This window comes from Bactrocera neohumeralis, chromosome 5, assembly GCF_024586455.1.
Source record: "Bactrocera neohumeralis isolate Rockhampton chromosome 5, APGP_CSIRO_Bneo_wtdbg2-racon-allhic-juicebox.fasta_v2, whole genome shotgun sequence".
Lineage (NCBI taxonomy): Eukaryota > Metazoa > Arthropoda > Insecta > Diptera > Tephritidae > Bactrocera > Bactrocera neohumeralis.
Window position 1 is genome coordinate 77,552,536 of NC_065922.1, and position 22,614 is coordinate 77,575,149.

At 35.6% G+C, this 22,614-nt stretch overlaps 1 protein-coding gene across 1 annotated transcript in view; it reads left to right on the forward strand.

Moving 5' to 3' along the window:
• The window catches only part of LOC126759245 (uncharacterized), a 162,912-nt gene that overhangs the window by 65,270 nt on the left and 75,028 nt on the right, over positions 1-22,614 (forward strand). The gene's annotated exons all lie outside the window — the stretch shown is intronic.

Sequence of the window (22,614 nt, forward strand, 5' to 3'; positions counted from 1 at the left end):
TGCCTTCGACCGATTTCCCATCAATAGAAATGCATTCTATTGTGTGTGTGTGTACATGAATTAGTGTTAGTGCTGCTGTTGGGACACGCGCTAGTTTATCTATTAATTCGCTACTCATATGTAAGAGGAGGGTCAACGTGTTGTGCGACCTCTGGAATGTTTAATTTCCTAGTGGGGGGTATGGTGGAGGTTGCGGGAGAAGTGCTGCAGGGTTGATGTGTAGCTATAATTATTTCGGGTAGAAAATTATTGGAATGACAAGCAAATCGAAAGATGAGTGTCATTGAAACGACTTAATGATGTTGACAAAGTGAAAATCAATACAGGGTGACTCAGAATATATGTAAATGAAGGTACACAATATATTTGGAAATGTTTATATAAAAAAATTGTTTTTAGTTAACATTAAAAACATTTTGTTATTACAATATAACAACTTTTAACAATAAAAACAAAATAAATAAAAACAAAATAATTTTTTGTTTTTTTAAATTAAAAGTGTTTTCAAAATTTAAAACTTTTTTTATTCTTTTTTTTTACTTTCAAACTTTAATTTTTTAATTTCAATTTTTTTTTTTTAAATTTCAAATATTTTTTGCTTGATGGTATTTCCGAATATTTACACATACATAAAACATGTTTTCCAAGAAAAGATGTGCATATTTAAATTTTCACAAAATAGAAATTGATAAAAAAAACATAAATAAAAGTTTAAAATTTTGCATAAAAAAATTAGTTTCTGATTTTTTTAAAATTTAAAACTTTTTTTTAATGCTTTTTTATTTTCAAACTCGTTTTTAATTTTTTTTAAATTTCAAAAAAATTTTTTAATTTTTTTTTAATTTAAAACTATTTTAACGAAAAAATTTTTTTTATTTTATTTTCAAATATTTTTTGGTAATGTTGTTTTTAATTATTTGCGCATAAAAAATGTTTTCCAAGAAAAGATAGGTTTAATTTTTCAAAAAATAAAAATAGATAAAAAACATAAATAGAAAACTTAATTTTCGAACTTTTTTTCTCGTATAATATTGAAGCATTGTTACGCAATTCATTGAAATATAGGAAAAGTGCAGCAAGTGCTTAATATACCGGGAAGAGCGCTCAAATTAGCCGAAAATTAAGAAAACTTCCGATACTTGCGCGAGCGTGCAAACTTTGCGAAATTTCATGAATTTTCAGAAACTCGCTCGCAAACAATAAATTGCCTGCTTATTATATGCACAGCGCATTTATTTTGCACAAATAGTTGTTTGTGTGTGAGCTGCGTGCACATGCTTACCATAAATTTTTACTTTACTTTATGCCACGGCGTATGAGTAACATTTTTTATGCGAAAACATTTATTAATTAAAAGCGCGCGAAATCTTACAGCGAAAGCGGCCACTATTGCGTATGAGTAACGCTTCGTAAGAGGCTACGCTTAACATTTATGCAACCAAATTGTGGGGCTTCAAACTCCACAGTATGCGCATTTTATAAAAGTGCAGATAATTTTCTTGCAGCCAAATATTATTTTAACAGTTAATTGCTTGGTCAGCGTTAGCATTTCTTTTCTGTACTTTTTCGACGTGCACTGTGCACCGCGCGCTGCTAAGTAGTGCGCCTGCTTAACGCTCTTAAGCCGCCCCATCGCACTAATACCCTGATTACTTATTTATGCTCATAAGCTTAGGCGCCATCTGCCCTCGCTTCGAATACAAAAGAAATAAGCTGCGCTCCCTTCTCCCTTAATAGCAAAATAACCAGCAAAATAGTAGCACAGTGACATACTGCGCTGCTGAGCAGTGACATAGAAACGGAAGGAGAGCGGAAGACGTAAGCAAAATCATTTGAGCTCAGCGCCGCGCTTCTAGGCAAAGTGGCTGCTGTCCATTGAGTTAAGAGCGACGACAACAAGGACGAAAAACGTGTCTGAGTAGCTGGACAGAAATATTTGTGTATGAAGCGTAGACCAAAGGCGTTCAATATTCGCTGGCATTGCATTTATCACGTAATTGAAATTAATTTCTGCTTAATATTGGCTGTGCTTAGTTTCTTTCGCTTGTTTTTCCGCTCCACCACTCATATTTTATTTACTAAATCAATAAGCTGTCGCGACGTAAGTGATATGGGCTTATGTGAATTCACTTATGCTGCCTCAGTGATTGCTGGAGTGAGTGAGAGTGAGTTAAATGTGCATATCATATAGGTTCTTTATTAGTAAGCTTCTAGTTGTGCGTTTGTGTAACGGCACAGCAAAAGCAGAAAAAATAAAAAAAAAGTTTGCTTCATATTGGCACAACATATGTATGTGGTTGCACACTACGTATGAGCTACTAATTTGCAGGCTATTTAAACAATTTTTTTTGTTTTGAGAGCGAGGGGAAGTGGGTTTCAGGAAAAGCGCTGCATTAATTGTCTAAGACCGAAATCTCCAGTCGCTTGTTGAAAGTATGATGTCTCATAATTCTTACTTCGATTTTCGGACTAATGCTAAGTGCTAGAGGCGACATATGTACGGCGAAAACAGCTGTTTGATAATAATAATTAATGAATTGATATAATTTGCAACGTTTGTTTTAATTTTTCTGTGTCCTAAATATCTCTGTTTCATCGCTTAAAGCTTCATGATGATGTATAAATTTGTGAAATATCCGAGCGCCCAACGGTCATAAAAACAAATTATTTCTTACCAAAATATACCTAAATTCTAAGAATAAAATATTTATTTTATGGCAACTCACGCTGACAGCCCTTTGTGCACACTGAAAGTCCCAGCGCCAGACCGCAAATAAATAGCAAATCAAGAAATTGAAAATTGATTTCAACTCACTCATTTAGACTATTTTTCAACTGATTGGTTGCTCGCATGTGTTTGCACACATATACTTACATATATATGTGTGTGTGAGAGTGTGCTTATCTTCCTCGGCATCCACACATGTGTGCATTTATGCCCCGCAGTCAAGCGTCAAATTTTACAACGAAAATTTTATAGTAGGCAATAAATCGTTAAATACTCTGGGGATGAATGGCGAATGAGGCGTGCACCGAGATGAAGACGAAAAATATTAAAATGGCAGCAAAAGCAGCCATAACTATTTTGTGAGCAAATAAGTATATAAAATATAGCAATCAAGGAATGTGGCGCATGGAATTCCTGTGAATTTGTGGCAGCAACGAAATTGTGGCAATAATAATGGCAATACAGCTACTTTTGTATATGGCAGAATTAAAGAAGAAAATAGGATTGCAAGCCACATAAAAAAGAAAGCGTTAAAATGAGAGGTTGTGAGGCATAATGACAGACTGTATTGTATTGGAATGTGAGAAATTATCTGGAAAAGTATATGGAATAGAATATACACAGAAATTTGGTTTAAAAAGGTGTGACAAAGCGTTAAAAAATCGAAAAATTACATGGTAAGCCCGAAATTTCGGGATTGCTTTTACAAAAATCCGAAATTATATTAATAAAAATAAATCCCGAAATATGAGCAACCATTAAACTATACAAGTGCTGTTAAACCCGTGACTTCTGAATTGAAAACAAATTCCGAACATTTTTGTAATTTCGGGACTGCTTTTACAAAAACCTAAAATTATTTGAATAAAAATAAATCCATAAATATGATTCAAAATTAAACTAAACAAGGGCTATTAATCTGGAAATTATATTAAAAAATAAATACACCAATATGATTAAATACTAAACTAAATAAGTGCTACTAATCCCGTGGTTGCGGGATTGGAAAAATTTCGATAACTTTGTGAAATTTTAGCCACTGCATAAATTTGAAATTTTATCATGATCTTAAAAAATTCACAATTAGCCACTAATAAAATAAAAAAATAACCAATATATTGGTTAGTCGAAAAAGTCTTTTCGTATTTTGTCAATAGATGTCGTTGAAGTCGTATATCTCCAGTGCTACCAATGACATTGTGACTATATATTTTTAGAGAGGTGAGATTTTAAGCTGTTCAAAAATGAGTGAAAATAATGACGAAATTCACTATATTTTGAAATTTGTGTATTAAAAAGGGAGGAATGCCATGTAAGCCACCCATGAAATTTGTGAAGTTTACGGAGACGATGCTGTATCAGTTCGTGTAGCACAACAATGGTTCGCTCGCTTCCGTTCTGGAATTTTCGAAATTTCGATTTACACTGATGAAAGTTTTACACTGATGGAATAATGTCTCTAGCGGAAAAATGGCAAAAAGTGCTCGACCAACATGGTACATATTTGTCTATTTATTTATCAGTATAAATACAACAAGAAAATAAGTTGAAGTTTGATTAGAAATACGAAAAGACTTTTTCGACTACCCGAATTATATTCGGAATATGGCTTCAGGATGGATATTATCAAATTCCAAAATTACCAAAAAATAGCATTAACCACATTAAATTATTTTGACAGTGTTAAGTGTCTTCAACTGTAAAAAGTTAAAAAAGAAATAAATGAGAAGAATACCAAACTACAATGTCGAGCAAAATTTTTGACATATTTTTCGCTACAAATATGCGGGCGTACCGTTAAGAAAACCAAAATTAAATTAAAAAAACAGAAGAATTGATAGCAAGAAAAACTTCAATAAAAGGTGAAAACTTTCGAAAGTTGCAAAAGAAGGAAAAAATAGCAAGAATTCAATAATAAAACGCAGAAATAATGAAATGTCAAATTCTGTAAAAAAATGTAATGATAAAATTGCGGAAAACAAGTCCCTTATCATGTCAGTATCAACGTATTCACGATGATCCCACTCACCGAGCGCCACTTACACACACACACAGACACATGCGCCACACACTTTGCTTAAAATTTCCTTGTTCTTGTTGTTGCTGTTTCTGTTGTGATAGCCCCATTATCTGCGACATGGGCAAGTTTATTGAACATCATTAAGTTGAGCGTCTGCCGACAGCCAAGCCAACCGGATCACGAAGTAAAGTGAAGTGAAAGCAGAATGGGAGGAGGAAAAGAAGGCAACCTGCAGGAAGATGAGTGCTAGCCAACAACAATAAAAATAATAAAAAATCACAAAAAGGTTATATGATTTCATATAAAATCTTTGTGCTCTCAACAACAACAACAACAACAACGACAACCATTGTAAATTGTTGCCGTCGAATATGGTTAAAGGATATATGAGCGCAAGCCAAATGTCAAGGGGAAAATTTCGCGCATAAATTGTGTGTAAATCTTGTGGCCTATGTGGACCTATAAGTGGTGCCTTGATAAAAAGGGGTTGGAGATAGTAAATTTGATGGCGGAAGTAAATGAGGTGTGATGACGTCGTTAGCGGGCAGACTGAGATTGAGTGGATGAAGGGTGAGCGTAGTGAAAACTGTTACAAATAGTTTCAACTTGAGAGTGAGGGTGAGAGTGTGGCGAAGGAGTAAGGAAATAATGTAAAAAAGGCAGAACTCAAAAGAGAGGAATTTATGAGTTAGCGTGTAGTGTAAAAAGTGGATTGAAAATATTTTTTCCGCAACTTTTTGCAATATTTCCTATTTGGCAATTTTTAATATTTTCTCTGATAAGCTTATATGTGGGAATTGAAGGTTAATATAAAAACAAATTTCCGAAAAATTTTCAAAAATTATGGAATATTATATGAAGTTATTTCTTTTGCGTTTCCTTTACCGATCGGTCAGTGTCTAGTTAGAACTCCTACAACAACGGAATGGTGGACCTTGCTGAGAGTAAAGGGTTCTCCGGACCACTTACGATTTACCCTGTCCCAGCAAGCTTATCAGCATTACAGTTTCCTGAAATACCGTTATGGCCAGCCACCCAAGCAAATATAATCATAAAATAACTCGTTGCTGTAGATAAGCAGTATATTCTTTAACGGGTTTTGAAAGCACGGCGAACTCAAGGCTAGTATCGCTGCCCTACTATCAAAGTGAACAGTCACCACTCTAAAGGAGACTGCAGTAGATATACTGTCTTTATGGTTGCAAGACGTTGCTTGTTCAGGAGGGCTAAACTTGAAGCTGATGGAAAGTTCCCGACAGTGTACACCAAAATCCATAGCGCATTATAGACTTCACCATGGTTTCATAGAGCCAATGGTATATCTTTAGTGAGAGTCCGCACCAATGGCAACCGATGCCATCCTATCTCGGGTGAGCTCTAGATACCTAACTCTGTAAGCAGGTGGGATCTTTGTAGATCCTAGTGAAGAAAAACCACTTCGGTCTTGCTAGGAAGTGCCGAGAGAACTCCTTTTGAGGAGTTCCGTTCTGCCTGCGCAATTCACTATTCCGCCACCATCGTTGTATCGCAGAGAAGTTTGAAGGTCAGACGCTTAAAGTTCGATTCAACCCCAAACCTTTTCAAAGCTCTAAAGATCGCTTTCAGTAAACCGTCGTTGAATGCCCCCTCAGAGCCAGGAGACCAGACTGTGCAAGGAAGTGGCCACAGACTCACTTTGCAATAGGCATGCTATTCCCTTGTGAGTCGATTTGTTGGAATAGTACACCCTAAGTGCAGACCAATCAAGCTTTCCAACGTTTTAAGAAAAAGGAGAGGCTGATGGGTCTGAAATCCTTGGCCCAAACATGCGATCCTTTACCAGCGTTCTGAGAGAACGCAACTCTTACCTGCTTGCAAGCTCTGGTAACCCCATTTAACCTTTTTTTTTTTATTTAATAATTTTTTAATATTTTCTTCTGAATTTTTAAAATCAATCACACAAATAGTCGAATTTAATGTGAGTTTATTGGAGTACATGGTCCATAACCTTCAAAATTCACTCATTGCTTTTTAATATCCCTTGCTCGTCCTTATCGCTGCGCTCGTAATATTCATTTGTTTGCTTTGATATTTTCATCCAATTTTCCCAATTGATTTGTAGCAATTTTATGCTGTCAGAAATTCAATTCATTTTCCGGTGCCTTTCCCCACCGCCTTTCTTTCCCTCTGCAACCAACACCACCTTCGCACAAATGAAAATTATAACCGATTTTTCTTAGGCAACCGATGTAATTGCTGTTGTTTTTGTCTTTTGATAATGTGCAAAAATGCGCCGCCAAGGTCCGTGAACTGAAGCAAAAATGGAAAATTTATTGTGTGTCAGCGCTGTGTTAAAGTCATAAATTACCAGGCTTGACAATAATTATATCCACAAAGCAGTCAGCCGCTATCTTCTAGCGAGAAAGGAAAGAAATGTGCCGCGCAAATGGCGGTGAAAACAAAGCAAATTGCGCGAGTGAAGAAGAAGTGGCTGGCGGTGGCCGAGCGAGTGAACAAATGCAAACAAAGGTTTGCATAAATTGAATAACAAATGAATTTCGCATTGAAATGTGATTAGCCGTGGGGTTGTAGGCGGCAAAGGGTGAGCGCAACGCGCTCAACACACAAGTAAATGCCAAGAAGTAGGCGGGTGTGGCGGGAGGTGCGTTAATGGCGGCTGCGCTTGATTCACGAGTCGCGCTAGTAAGCCCCCAGACCCTTGCTGCTCGCTGTCTTCAATTTCTGTTTTATTTGTCGCTTGCGTGATTAAATATTTTCGATTCATTTCACTTCCATGCGCGCCGAATTTCTAAACATTTTGCACAATCGCGCTCACATACCGACATTGTGTAGCATAATTTATCAAATAGCTCATTTGTATTGACGCATATGCGCCGACGCAGTTTCACTCGTTCAAAGCACAAACACATGCACACTTTCTTATTTACTTGCAGCTGCTAATCATTTTCGAATCACAACAGAAACGCTTGTATAACAACAGATTGTGTACTGCCTTAGTTTTTGTTGCTATTGTTGTTGTAGTAGTGGTTGGGTTTGTTGTTGCTGTTGTCATTCTTGTGGCGCACAATGCTTGCTGCAATGACTGCCATTGTCGTGGTCAATCACAGCTCCAATTGCATAATTAATTAGTCAGTCGACAGTCGATCGACCACTCAGACGCACCAAAAATAAATCAGTAAGCTTGAACCTAATTTTAGATATACCATATATGTTTAGTCTGTGGAACTAAGTTTCCATTTATGCTGTCCAGTTGTTAATTATCAATTTATAGTGGCAAGCAGTCAGTGAATGAATTATGTAACGAATCAGACTTCGATTCGGTTATTCAGTGCATCATTGAACGAAGTTATCGGTCATTGCTCAAAATGTATGCTAGATTTTTATATATGGGATAGTTTGCTAAAAAGTGTTGGTTGCATAAGTCGCACATTAGAAAGTTAATTCTGTGGTAAGTCAGGTGATTAGTCATTCACAACTCAAATCAGAAATGCAGTCAGTTTTTCAATTGACCATAGATTTTTAAACTAAACTTTAATTAAATGAAATTATTATAACACGAAATCAGTTAGTCAATTCATTTATTCGTGAAATTTGCGTTTTGGTTGTCAATTAATACTCAGTCGCGATGCCGTCAGTTATTTACTCGGTTTTTGTTTTTTATAGAATTAACTAAGTAGACGATTCAATTGATACTATTGAATTGATAAATTCCTTAGTTCCTTAGTCAATTAGTACTCAGTGGGACTGTGGTAGTCGATCTGATTGAAATCATTGACTTTATCAGTTCCTTAGTCAATTAATGTTCAGTCAGACTGCAGTCGGCTGTTTAGTCGATTATTCAGAGAATTTATTCAGTAGTCGGATCGATTGAAATTATTGACTTTTTCAGTCACTTTATCAATTGATATTCAGTCGGACTGCAGTCAGTTATTTAGTCGATTATTCAGTAGTCGATTCGATTGAAATTATTTCTATTTCAGTCTTTTCAGTCAGCTTTCTTTTTTTTAATAAATTCTCAAATGGTCTTAAAATCAGTTGGTAGCCTCCAATCCTCTCCCCATTAATTAATGAGTTAAAAGCACATTAAACAAATATAAATTCAGTAATATATGCGCTTATAATTTTCAGAAATCTTTTCTTTTGCCAACATTCGAGCAGCAAGCCTAGACCCAATTTCCAAACCCTTTTTTCTGTCCTTCATAGAAAATAAACAAACATTAATCACATCACAAGCAGTCAAGTAATGCATAAATAATTCATGCAAGACAGACTCTTAGAGTGCTCCAGCACATTGCTAATGGTTGATAATGGAAATTTGAAGATAACTACTTTGCTTTAATTTAACAAATATTGAGTGCACCTGTGCGTATGAGTGATTTCCCATGTAAACACATAGACGACCAGAATTGATGCTGCAAATGCTTAGGAAATACAATATGTTTTAATTAAATAGGCATTTAAATATTGCTAATTGTGGTTCAATCCAGCTCGAGCTCGAGCAGAAAGTGGAAGTGACAAATGGGACTTGCAGACTTAATTTTATTTCAAAACAATTTATCTTGTCTAAATTCCATCTGAATTGGATATGGCTAGTTGAGCCACAGCTTCAGTAATTGGCTTGTGTGAACGATTGTAACTGCTTTCTTCTTCGTTATGAGAATCAAGCGGAGAGTGGGAAAATATAAGCCTGCAAATAGAAGGCTTCCTTTGCCTCACATGCCAGTTCAAATGTTGTTTAGCAGTTGCACTCAAAATTTGCTCTTGCCACGTGTATTTTATTGCATGTGAGGTGGTGAGCTTTCAAAGGCCATCTGGTTAGCTTCAAGTTATTAAAAAAATATGTATAATAATAAATAATTAAACAAATATGTACCTAGACGCTAGAGACATTATTCCATCAGTGTAAAACTTTCATCAGTGTAAATCGGAATTTCGAAAATTCCAGAACGGAAGCGAGCGAACCATTGTTGTGCTAAACTTCACAAATTTCAGTGGTGGCTTGCGTGACATTCTTCCCTTTTTATAAAAAAATTTCAAAATATAGTGAAATTCTTCATTATTTCCACTTATTTTTGAACAGCTGTAACTTTTTTTCAACTTCCCCGAATTTAATTTTTTTATAAGCTTAAAATCTCTCCTTTCCAACACGATATGAAATGACACAATGTGATTATTAGCACTGGAGATATACGACTGCAACGACATCTATTGACAAAACACGAAAAGATTTTTTCGACTACCCAATATATGTATGTTTTTTCAAGCAAAAATTTTTCTAACGGTGTGTCAATTTACAAGTTTAAAATAAATGTGAAAATATTTGGTAGTTAAATTATAAAATTGTGTGTAATTAGGTTAGTATTCCAACTAGTTGCAATTGAATTAGTTTAGAACTAGTTAGCATTGAAACTGGTTCTGAGTATAGAAGTTTTTAGCAAATATTTAAGTCCAAAAGTAACTGTAGGAAATTCCGTTACTGTACAAAACTAATAAATAGTTAATGAATTTGCAAGTAACTAGTTACAAAGCCAACGATTTTTTAACTAGTTTAAATATAATTGCACCAAATTCCGTTCAGTCACAAAAATAATAAAATTGTGAATATTTATATAGTTTGCAAGTAACTAGTTACAAAACTTATGATTTTGTCAGTTCAATTGTAATCACACGAAATTTCGTTAATGCGCAAAAATATATTTAAATGCTAATTTACAGCTTATCACTTATTGCCCTTCACTTTCCGGACATACATACATAAAACACCTGCTTTTTTCCTTAGCCACTCAGATCATCAGCATTTTACTGTTAATTCCATTTAAATTTTTAAATAGAGTTTCCACATAACTTCTATAAATATTTTTACTATCATAATTGTGAAGAATTTTATGATGACATGTGAAGGCTGCGCAAAGTATTTTATTGACACATATTCATAACGATTTTTTTTAGTGAGCAAGCGAAGCAAGCGAAAAAATGCATGGCATTCGCACGCTTATTTACAGGGCATGCGGGTTTGTTGTTTTTTTTTTTGGCAAAAAATAGCATGTAACGGCAAATAATCACTAATAACATTTTTACTGTTATGATAAGAATTTTTATTGCCACATTGTTGCTGCTTTTTAATTATGACAACATTTTTGTTGGCGTTCAACAACTTTTCTCGTCTGCGGGCAGCGCCTTTGTTAGGCCACTTTTCATGACACACACACACGCTGCAAATTTTAATGTGCTCATTTGAGTTTTTGTGGCAAGCAGTTACCAAATTGTTTTTGTGTACGATTTTATAAAGTTATAGGCAATTTTCATATGTTATTAGCCGCAGCGGCTGATTTCATACAACAACTGCATACATTTCAATTTTTTCTCCCAAACCAACAACAAAAAGCATTAACACTGGCAATAGCTCGCGCACTTGTCTATTGATGGCCCATTAAGTGACGCAGGGCTGCCAATGTATCACACGCATTTAATATTAAAATAAATTTTCATTTTTGTGGCAAGACACAAATGTTGACATTAAATGTAATTTATAGCTAATTAGGTTTTTAATAAAATGCCAAGGCGACATTATGTAAACATGTGGCATGAAAATAAAAAAAAATACTAAATTTATTACTGAAATTAATTTTGAGCTAATTTAGTTTTGAGTAAAATTAAAAAAGATTAAATCTTAAAATAAGAAACAATATATATTTATTTAATTAAAATTGAAAATAACTTGTTATTAATCAGTTTGAAATAAAATTAAAAATGCTTAATTAAATTAAAAAAAAATTAGAAAAAAATTAAAAAAAAATCAAAAAATAAAACAAAAAATTTAAATTTACAATAAAAACCTTAAGAAGAACTCAAATCTGCACCAGATTTGCATTTTATAAGGTTAGTTATTTTAAAACTTAGAGATATGCGCCTAAAATCATGCCACGGAAAATCGTCAAGAGGTGTTTTTAAATGAAAAACAGACGGAAAGAGTCGCAGCTGTAATGTAATGATCAAGCGACACTATTTAAGCGCTAGAAATTAATAAATTTATGCGAAAAATGTAATTTTGGTAACAAAAAGACAGCAAAATTTTGAAATCTAGTCTTGCGCCCAAGTACACAATCAACCAGTTTTTGTTCCAGGAATGTTGAACAAAATGCAGTGAAAATTAAGCGCAATCACACCAAGTAGCTTCTAAACTTCAAAACAATTGAACACATTTTTACATTTTTATTGTAGTTCTCACACACACATATACGCGCATATACTTGATTTAATTTAGGTTGAACAACGGTCAAAGCTGATTGACGGGCATTCGTAATATAAATTTACTTATTTCTGGTTGACCGCAATTTACATGCAAGTCCGTTTGTGCAACAGTGCATTTGCTTTTTACAGCTGCTCGTTCTTCTTGATTGCTACACAGTTGTGTGATTGTTTTTTTTTGCAAATTCTCAATTAAATTTCACACTTTTCAAAAGGCGTTGATACACAAAAAAGAAAGGCATGAACATAATTGCTACGCGTTACTTGTATGTATGTGTGTGTATTAGGACGACAGCAGCCCAAAGTTGCGTTTGTATGTGTGTTTGTGTGTTTGTGTAAAACTTCGCTTGCTGTTGGTTGGCAGTGCGCAGTGCGCCTAATGTGCCGACGTCAGCAGATTCATATTTCTAATTTGCATTTATCACAAGATTCTGGTATCTAATATCCTGTACAGTTCATATCCTGCGGCAGTGAGAAAGCCAACTAATAATACAATCGGTGACAAGTGCATTTGTGACAGTGTGGCTTGATTGCAATATTACTCAGTATTGTTGTTCGTGTTGTTTGCTGTTGTTGTCGCAACACTACATTTGCTGGTGCTGGCAATGCTTTAGCTGATTTCGGTGCGAATGCCATTGCCACATTGTGGAACTGAGAGCAGAATTTTAAGCTCTTTGCTGTTGTTGTTGTTGTGCTTGTTGTTGTCGTTTAACGCTACAATGCGCTGTAAATTCAAATAAGCCATATACACAGAGTGATCTTTATTTATTGCACATACACAAGCACCTCAGCATGTGTAGTTGCTCTCACTTTCTTCGCTCCGCCCTCCCGGCCCCTGCTCTCCACCGCTCACTCCCTTGTCATGCAGTGCACGTAGAAGCCCGCAGCACTGGCTGATGTGCTCCCTGCTGTGGTGCTGACTCAATTTAGCATTATGTGTAGCACGCGCATATCACTGCCACTCACACACACGCACACAGGTAAAGAGTTGCTGCAAGCACATCTGCATGTATGTATGTATACATCCAGCGTAAGTACCAAAAGTCTTAGCAACTTGTTTATGCACATGACCTTTGGTTTGTTGCTGGCAATAAGCGAACAAATACACGCACACACACACACGGATGAGCCGAGTTGAACATAAGTTCATGCCAAGCATTAACTCAAGGCACTCACTCACTTCAAATTCAGTTACAAATTGCAATTGCATGAAGCGCAAGCTTCGCCCAGCCAGTTGGAATTGCAAATTTCACAGACGGGAAGCGGGGATGAGCACTCTCACTAAGCGCTTGTAGTGGCAAGCGCCGAAATGCTTCGGCGGAGAAATTTAAATAGAAAAGTGCAGGCACTTGCAACATTGGTGGCATGCCATACAACATTAGAAATGTTAATTTGAAGCAGACAATGCGAAAATCATTTGTTGTACGGAGTGGCAAATTTTATGCAGTGAGTCAATGTTACTCATACGCCATGACTTGTCAAGCGAAAAAATGCGAATTTCACTGCAAATGCGTTGAAAATGTGTTTCTAAAGTACTACTAGAGTGCTAAGAAATTGCTCATACGTCGCGGGTGCTGATGGCAAAAAAATTATATCTGCCAGATTTGCACCAAATAGCAAAAATATGCATCAGCAATATATTGCAATGCTCACAAGGTATGTAGCAAGAGCTTTAGGAATGCAAAAAAAGCTTAGAATTGCTACACTTTTGGCTTATAGCATGCAGATTTCGCTAATAAGTCCACAATTAATGCCACAAAATTACTCATACGCCATGTACGACATTAAGATTTTTTCACGTAAAGTGAAAAATTGTGCTTTTTGTTAGAAATAGCGCATATTTTGTTGCATTTGTCAAATATTCTGCACATTTGCAATAATTTTCATACGACTTTCGTTAAGAAATTCTTTTTTTCTCAGGTCGAAAATAATAAAATTGTTCCACATACGCGCTAACAGTCCTTGAAGGTTACGAAAGGAAAAAAAACTAGCTTTAATTATATTTTAAGCCAGAAGAAGGCTTTTCAAAAGCTAAACAATAAGTCATTACTGAAGTTAACGTTCCAAAAATAACAAAAATTCAGTTTGGCGCCTAAAACAATACTTTTTTCACGCAACTTATGAGAGTCTGATGTATGTATACATATTAATTTTAATTTGGAAGCCTTTTGAGAAAAGTTTTTTTTTGCAGTTTTCACTGTCTTAATATTACGCATACGCCACAATATAGGTCAAAATACGTTAAAATAAGTAAAATAAGAACGAAGGAACGCTTTAACTTAATGTACACTGAATTTTCGCGCTTAAAATAAACTGCGTTTAATGCAAACAAAAGTTTAACATATTTCCATTAATTTCATAAACTTTAGCAGCAATTTCCGAAAACGACGTGAGTTTGTAGAAAATTTCATTACGAGCATTTAAATTAGCGCGAAATAGGTCAGCTAAACTCGAAAAACAAAGCATAACGCGCAGACATGACGTTAGTTTCAATAGTATATGTAACGAAAGTTTTTGAAAAAAATTTAAACTACTCAAATTTTGCATTTATCTCCACATATATGCAAATTTTTTGCTTCCCGACACTTTTAAAAACAGGGTTGTAATCCGCTTTCAATCAAATAAAGCGTTACTCATACGCCATGTCATGCGCTGTAAGTTTAAAAATGTGCAATATATGTAATTTAATTTCAAACATGTTTTTAAACGCGACTTACATGCATAAATTAGTGGCATTAACGGCACAAATGTAAAGCATTGCCATAAGGTTGCGTATATGCCACGTATACCTGCGCATGTAATGTGTTTTTTGCCAAACAGGACAGCGACACAACACTTATATATAAAAGTCTGTTAATTCCAGCATTTTAAAGCTTCAATAAGGTATCTTTAATACTTTTGCTGACTTAAATTCTGTTCAATTCGTTTTGTAGAGTAGAATGTCACTCATACGCCCGCGCATCCCGCACGGAGTATATAATGTATTAGCGAACAGCGCCACATAGCAACTTGACCTCCAACGTAATTGTCTAACAATCGACCGCCAAGTGTGTGAATGCTTCGCTAAATGCCCCACAAGGTATTGTTTGGTATGCACGAGTGCGTATTGCAAATGTATACCGACATAGACACACACACATGCATATACAAGGATATACACGCGTACGGTGTAAACTGCTGTTTGTCTGTGATCCAACATAATCACAGCACGGAACAAATTAACAATTTAACAGGATTTATGCCATTCGAACGTGTTCAACTACCACAAACAATGGATATACATACACACGCACATACACAAACGCAAATCACCATATTTACGCGCATATATATACATTGGTACACGCTGGCTTGTGACATTTAGTTAAATAAGCAAAGAGAAAATCATGCGGAGCAACGCCATAGCAGCACACAAATCAATGTGAATGCCGCGCACTGGCGAATAACAGTTAAAGCGCAGATGGGAAACCATACTGTATGCATCGACGTGGCTACTTTTTGCCACCTTCGCTAGCGAAACTTTAACCTTTCGCAGCAACATTTGCTTGCTGCCCTCAAAAATCACAACTTTTGCGTTCTTTTCCAGCGTATATCGCTGTCATGACATTTCGATCTGGCGTGCGAGCGTGCAAACACACTGGCAAACGCTTAATGAGCACTTGTAAGGCCTTGTTAGCACATTAGGCGCTGTCACAGAGCACATGAATTCACTCGCTCGCCATGAAGTGCGTGTGGGCAGTGCGTAGCATATTAACTGGCTAGCCATGTGTTTGGCTGTGCGTGTGTGCTTGTGTGTGTACGACAGCAAACAGCAATAGTAAGAGCAGCAGGCTTGACTGCCGGCTAATCAATGCGAAATACGAGTTGGAGACACCACTAATCTTCGAAGTGTGCAAATAAGCAGCCTACTTAAGTGTATTACTGCTGCATGTTGTTGTTGTTGGCGTTGTCACTTGAGTGAAATGCCATGTCTGTGTGTTAAGCAGCATACTGCGAAAGCAATTAAAAGCGCTTTAAGCTGCATGTTTATGGTGATTTTGGTAAATTGTGTTACTCATACGCCATGATGGGCTAAGCAATTTCGCCGCAAATTCTTAGAAGACACACAATAATAGCTGCCGTGTTGTATTAATTGTGTATTTTTGATTAAATTGCGTATACGCCATGTTGTGCCATGGTTTTTGCTTCGTAACTCATCAATTATAGACAATGTGCACGTTCATGGACATGCTGGGCTGCATTTATCAGCTACTTAAGAGACTTCCTGTGTTTCTAGGCTTATCTGATATTCTGACGCATGAAAAGGACTTATGCAGACATTCAGAACGATATCTCAAAAGTTTAATTAGAAATAAAGAAATAAAAAATGTAAAAAGGAAAAAAATATAAAATAAAAAAATTAAAAAAAAAAATAAAAAAACAATTAAAAAAATTTTAAAACTAAAAAATTATAAACAAAATCAAAATTAAAAAACAAAAAAAAATAAACAAAAGGATATTTAAAAATTAAAAGAAAATTTAAATCAAAATTTAAAAAACAAATTAAAAAATAAAATAAAATAAAAAAATAAATAAAATAACAAAATAAATAAAATAAAATAAAGACTAAATAAAATAAAATAAAAAAATAACGGAAAACTTAAATCAGAATTAAATTCGATATTTTTCTGAAAATTAAAAAAAAAATAATAATTTTCATATAAATATATGGGCGCTGTACGATAATAAAAGTAATCTTCTTCAAAATTTACGAGCATACCGCAAAGCTTTAGCAAGTAGGCGTAAAAAATAGACCCTGCTGCGCTGCGCTTGCCCACAACTGACAAGTCGAAATTAAGCGTACACCAAATTACCGAACAACAATTATCAAAAGCTGCGCGCTGCAACTTTTCGCAAAGTGAAAACCACTTATAGCTCGGCCTACACATACCATGTCACATAGTAAATACACGTATGTGTTTGTGCAGGCATTAACCGTTCAGCGCAAAAGAGCATAATTGATAACATTTGTAGACGAGTATAATGATAATCGCATGAAACGGTTAAAACGGAAAATGACGATAAGCGAATCGGTGTATGTATATGTGTGAGTGTGTGCGTGTCAATGAGTCAAGCACATATTTATTGTATTGCCGCGAAATCGGGTTGATCAATGAACTTATAAATGTTTAATGTGTGTATGTGTGTGTGTGTGCTTATCAAAATTACAAATGTACGACTGCCATCAACAGTTAACCGCAACATGCCACAAATATTTTTCCACTGATATTTAAATAATGTTTTACCTTTTCACCTTTTATAAACTGTATTTGTTTTTTATTTAATTTTTTCCATTTTTCCACTGCCGCCAATGCGCAAATGCATGCCTGTTGTGACAGTAAAAACGCTTTACACACGTAAATGTTGCATAAAATTCACGCAAATGCAATTGAGTGCGCGCACACACGAACACACACACACACACTCAAATAAAGCGGCCTTGCAATTGTGGGCATTTTAAAGCGCCGCTGCTTGTAGGGCGAAAAATCACTCGTTTGTTGCAGCAAAGTAACGTTATATTTTTAATTTAATTTCAACACAATTTCTCCATTTTATTTTTGTAGATTTTTTAACGGTTTTTATTTCGCATTTCTTTTGCTTTTTCACTGTCGCGCGCGCCACATCTGCGTTTGCCAGTTTAATTAATTAATTTTCATTTCCCATTTTTCTCTACTTTTTTTGTGCTGTATGTGTTGTTGTTTTTGCGCTATCATGCCGGCGCGTTGTCTGTCCCTTTGTCTCCTGTCGCGGCGCTGTGGAGCGACACATGTGTGTGTGAGCTAGTTACAAATGACAGCCACTCAGCAGCTGCGGTATACAAACACACATAACAGATACAAATATATAAACACACACACACAGTCACATCTCACTAGCAGTCAAGCACGGTCACATAACTTGAGGTTCCATCCCCGTTGCATTTCAACCATTTGCCCTGTCTTCTTGTGTCGCATATTATTTGGCCGTTTGGCTCTAATTTAATACGGAGCCCGGCGGCGTCGTTTCTATTGTGCTAGGCTGAAGTTGCTTCGCAGCGCTTACATAGCGCTTCAGCCGCAATATATTGAGTGGACTTCTGTATTTGAACTATGCATAGATGCGAGCTCACAAAAGCGCAGCTCAGGCTTGTCACGCCGCCGCTTGAAATTTTGATCCCCAAAAATGCGCGGCGGCCGAATGTGTCTTAAGTAAAGTTGGCTCTGTGTCTAGGCGTGCTACTACAAAGCTTCAAAGTGGTGAAATTGAAGCGCAAAGGTCAATTCGAAGTAAATAGCTGTGAAATTTTAATCAAAACATAAAAGAAACTTAAAAAGAAAGACACAGTGAGAGGCGTAGGACACTTTTAAATTCGAAAGCAAAATATTTTTGAACAGTTTACTTTAACAAACATATAAGCTCCACAAAAAATCTAAATAAAATTGCCAGAAAATCACAGAAAAGATACATCAAGAAAGCTTGAAATCTATTGGGTAGGCGAAAAAGTTTTTTCGTATTTTGTCAATAAATGTCGTTGCAGTGGTATATCTCCAGTGCTACCAACCACATTGTGTAGTACCATAAAGTGTTGGAAAGGTGAGACTTTAAGCTTAATTTAGCCAAATTAAATTCGGGGAAGTTGAAAAAAAGTTACAGCTGTTCAAAAATGAACAATAATGAAGAAATTCGCTATATTTTGAAATTGCCAAGCAAGCCGCCAATGAAGTTTGTGAAGTTTACGGAGATGACGATGTATCAGCTCGTTTAACACAACAATGGTTCGCTCGCTTCAGTTCTGGAAATTTCGAAATTTCGATTTACACTGATGGAATAATGTCTCTAGAAGAAAAATAGCTAAAAGTGGTCGACCAAAATGGTACAGATTTGTTTATTTATTTATTATTTTAAGTAAAAAAAAAAATAATTAAAAATTTTATTAGAATTACGAAAAGACTTTTTCGACTATCCAATATATGTACATATGGTACATACTATGCATTTCTGAGTAAACTCTTACTCTTCTATAGCTCTTTTCGTAGAAAAGTTAGAATCATCACCTTAACTAAGCCTGCAGAGGTAACAAAGTGTCAGATCTCTAGAAATTTCATAGCCACTAATCTAGGTAATCTCCAGTTTAGCGTCAAAAAGCTTCAAAAGTTCCTCTGGCAGCACACTGACCTGAGACCAGCTTTGATATGGTTTCAATATGTCAAAACTCTAATCTAAGCAAGTCCTCAGACCAGTACATCGATAATATGTAAGCGTCTGGGCACAAAGTGGTTTGAATTGCACCAGTTTGCGCCTGTAATATATTTTAACAAGCAGCGTGTTAGTGAAAAAGCAAAAAAATGCTGAAATGTATATTGAAAAAATAGAGATTAAAGTGTCGAAAACTTATATGATTATGTGTTTTTGTAATAGTGATAACTGTGATATTAATTATAATAACAACAGAGGTGGTTGTGACAATGCCACGCCAATGAAACCGCTATCAACAACAACCTGTGATTATTAACCATAAATCAAGCTGCTGATAATAATAATGACTACAACAACAGCAACCACAGTAGTTATAGTCAAGCAATAAAGCAATCAACAGCCAATATATACCGTTATATTAGCATTAACGGATTGCGCTCATGTGCATGCGTGTGTGTGTGTTGTTTACTATGACTGAAAATGATGAAGTGCCTGCGCTGTGGTGTGAATGTATGTGTTTGTGATGTCTATATTTAACCAACTCATTGCCAGCAACGCAATTGGCCTCCGGTTGCACTTGTTGGCTACAAAAAAAGAGTTCGTATATGTTTGTGTGTGCGTAAGCTGATATGAGTGCATAAACCCACAGCACACTGTTCGATGCGTTGAAATATTGACAAAAGTGAAACGCGGTGCGCTTTGAGCGCGCGATAAGGTAATTTGCGTGTGAAATGCACCGAAAAGTTTTGATATAATCAAAGTAGTCAATTCTATGCGAGTTTATTTGCAAAATTCTCAGTTGAGAAAATGCTTTTAAATTTCATGAGTTGCAGATAAAATGCGAAAATAAAATCGCTCAAAGTTCGAAAGCCATTTATCGCGCAGGTAAATTGACACTAATTCCGTATAAGTTTAATAATATATCTTAGCTCTGCTGCCAATATTAGAACTTTACTAAAGACTCTGTACATAGAAACAATATTCAGCTTTTCACAAATATAAGTTTTATTCTTCTTGGACCAGGGTAGATCAGTTTTGTAAGCAAAAAAAAGATCATGTTAGGATGAAACTCATCGGAAACGAAAGATAAAATAATGAAAATTATGGGAAAATTAATGAACTAGCGAGCTGAGGTCGGGAAAAGTAAGAGGCATGGTTAAATTTTCAAGGGCTAAAAGCGGTTTATATCGTTTTGGTAAAATTACGAGTACTATAAAAAAAATATTCGGTATTCGAAAAAGTCTTTTCGTATTTCTAATCAAATTTTGACATATTTTTTTAAATTTATACTAATAAATAAATAAACACCACTTTTTTTTGAAAGATCTCTAAATTTTGCATACCGACTTTGTTCACATAACCTCAAAATTTGTCTTAAAATACAAATAACCTAGCTTTTGGGCTTTCTACTTTTGTCCTGTATAAAAGCTTGTTTGCTTCTTTCATAAGATTTGGCTTAAACTTACCTCCTTATGTCCCTAACACCGTTTTTTATATAAAATATTTATTTTTTCCTCTTACATTGACCTACTAGTATAACACAGAAGTTGGTACAGCCAAATTTAGTTTCAGAGCGACATTTATTTAACAAAGAATCAAAAACATTTTTCAGAATACATTGTAATCCCTTGGTCTCACTCAAACTGAACATTTTCCACTTACTCAAGGTCATGAACGCTGACTACACGTCGGAGTTTGCACTCATTGATACCTTGTAAGGTATATTCAAGCACAAAATCAGTCGAGTTAATTATTCTGAACTCAATACGAACTATTCTTCGCGTTAAAATACACTTTTCATGCGTTTACTATCTCATCCATACAATTCTCATTGAGTTTATGAAATCTGATACTTCCTAGGGTAAGCTTAAACACAACATTAGTCAAGCTATCGGCTCCGAACGAACGCAATTGTAATTATTTGTTACTTAAAACACACACTTTTCATTCGTTTTCTATTCCATCCATATATTTATCATTGAGTTTATGAAATCTGATACAGCTTCGGGGCAGCGAGCTAACTCAATTAGCACAATTTTCACTTAAATACATACTTTTTCATGGACTTCTCATTGGGTTTATGAAATGTCATCAACTTTTGTTGCTTATAGCGATAGTCTCATAAATTCTTATTCCTAAGTTTAACAAATATCCGTTAAACGAGCTCTCTATATCAAATAATGGCTAGTCGAAAAAGTATTTTCGTATTTTGTCAATAGATGTCACTGCAGTCGTATATATGCAGTGCTACCAATCACATTGTGTCATGCCATATAGTGTTGGAAAGGTGAGATTTTAAGCTTCAACAAAAAAATTTAAAAAAAAGTTACAGCTGTCCAAAAATGAGTGAAGATAATGAAGAAATTCGCTATATTTTGAAAAATTTGTATAAAAAAGGGTAGAATGCCACGAAAGCCACCAATGAAATTTGTGAAGCTTACGGAGATGATGCGATATCAGTTCGTGTAGCACAACAATGGTTCGCTCACTTTCGTTCTGGAAATTTCTATATATGTAAGTTAAAGTTTGATTAGAAATACGAAAATACTTTTTCGACTACCCAATATTTTATGTTAAACTGATTAAATGCATCATGTAATTCTTTCCATTGCCATATTTTTCGCTTTAACTAAAAATCTCCTTCTTTATTCAAGGACTTGGTTGCAATGAAATCATTTGCTTTCGTTCTTGAAATCTGGTTGAGGTTATTTCTATTTGCAAACATTTGCGTTTGTATGCATTTACCCATTGGCAACTGTCTGCTCTGTGCAGCTGTATTGGGGCACCAATACATACGCATACGTATGTGTGTGTAACTGACTCATGTATGGTATGTAAATAAGGCGCTGCCTGATACGACACATCAAATGGCCAATAAATTTTTGAAATGTCATCAGCACACACCAACACACGCATGCACTCACGCTCCGTGGGACAATGTGAGAACATCATTAGTACGCAGGCAACGCATAATCGCAGCAGCTACTCTTGTTGCGCGCTGAAAGTAGATGGGCGCGGCGCGTCTAGTGGGCGGCGGCTGGGCGTTAAGTGGAAAAGACCCATAAGGCGGGTATTGAAGTATGAGATGGCGACCCTATGACACAGCGGCACAGCGGTACGGTTATGATGGAGTTGCTGCAATTTATTAAGTCAGTTTTGCCTTGAAAACATTGCTGTTGTTGTTGTTATTGTCGTTTGCGCTGTCATGCCGATATTCATGGCAGTTGCTGTTGTTGTTGTTGGTTTTTAAGTTGAAATTGTTTAACATCAATATTGACGCTGTTGCCTCATGTTTTCCCGCATATCTCGCACACACACACACACACACACATGCATACATTGTTGTTGCAGTTTGCTGTGGTTATTAGCGCAAAAAGGTCAGTCAACGAAGTTAGCGAACGAG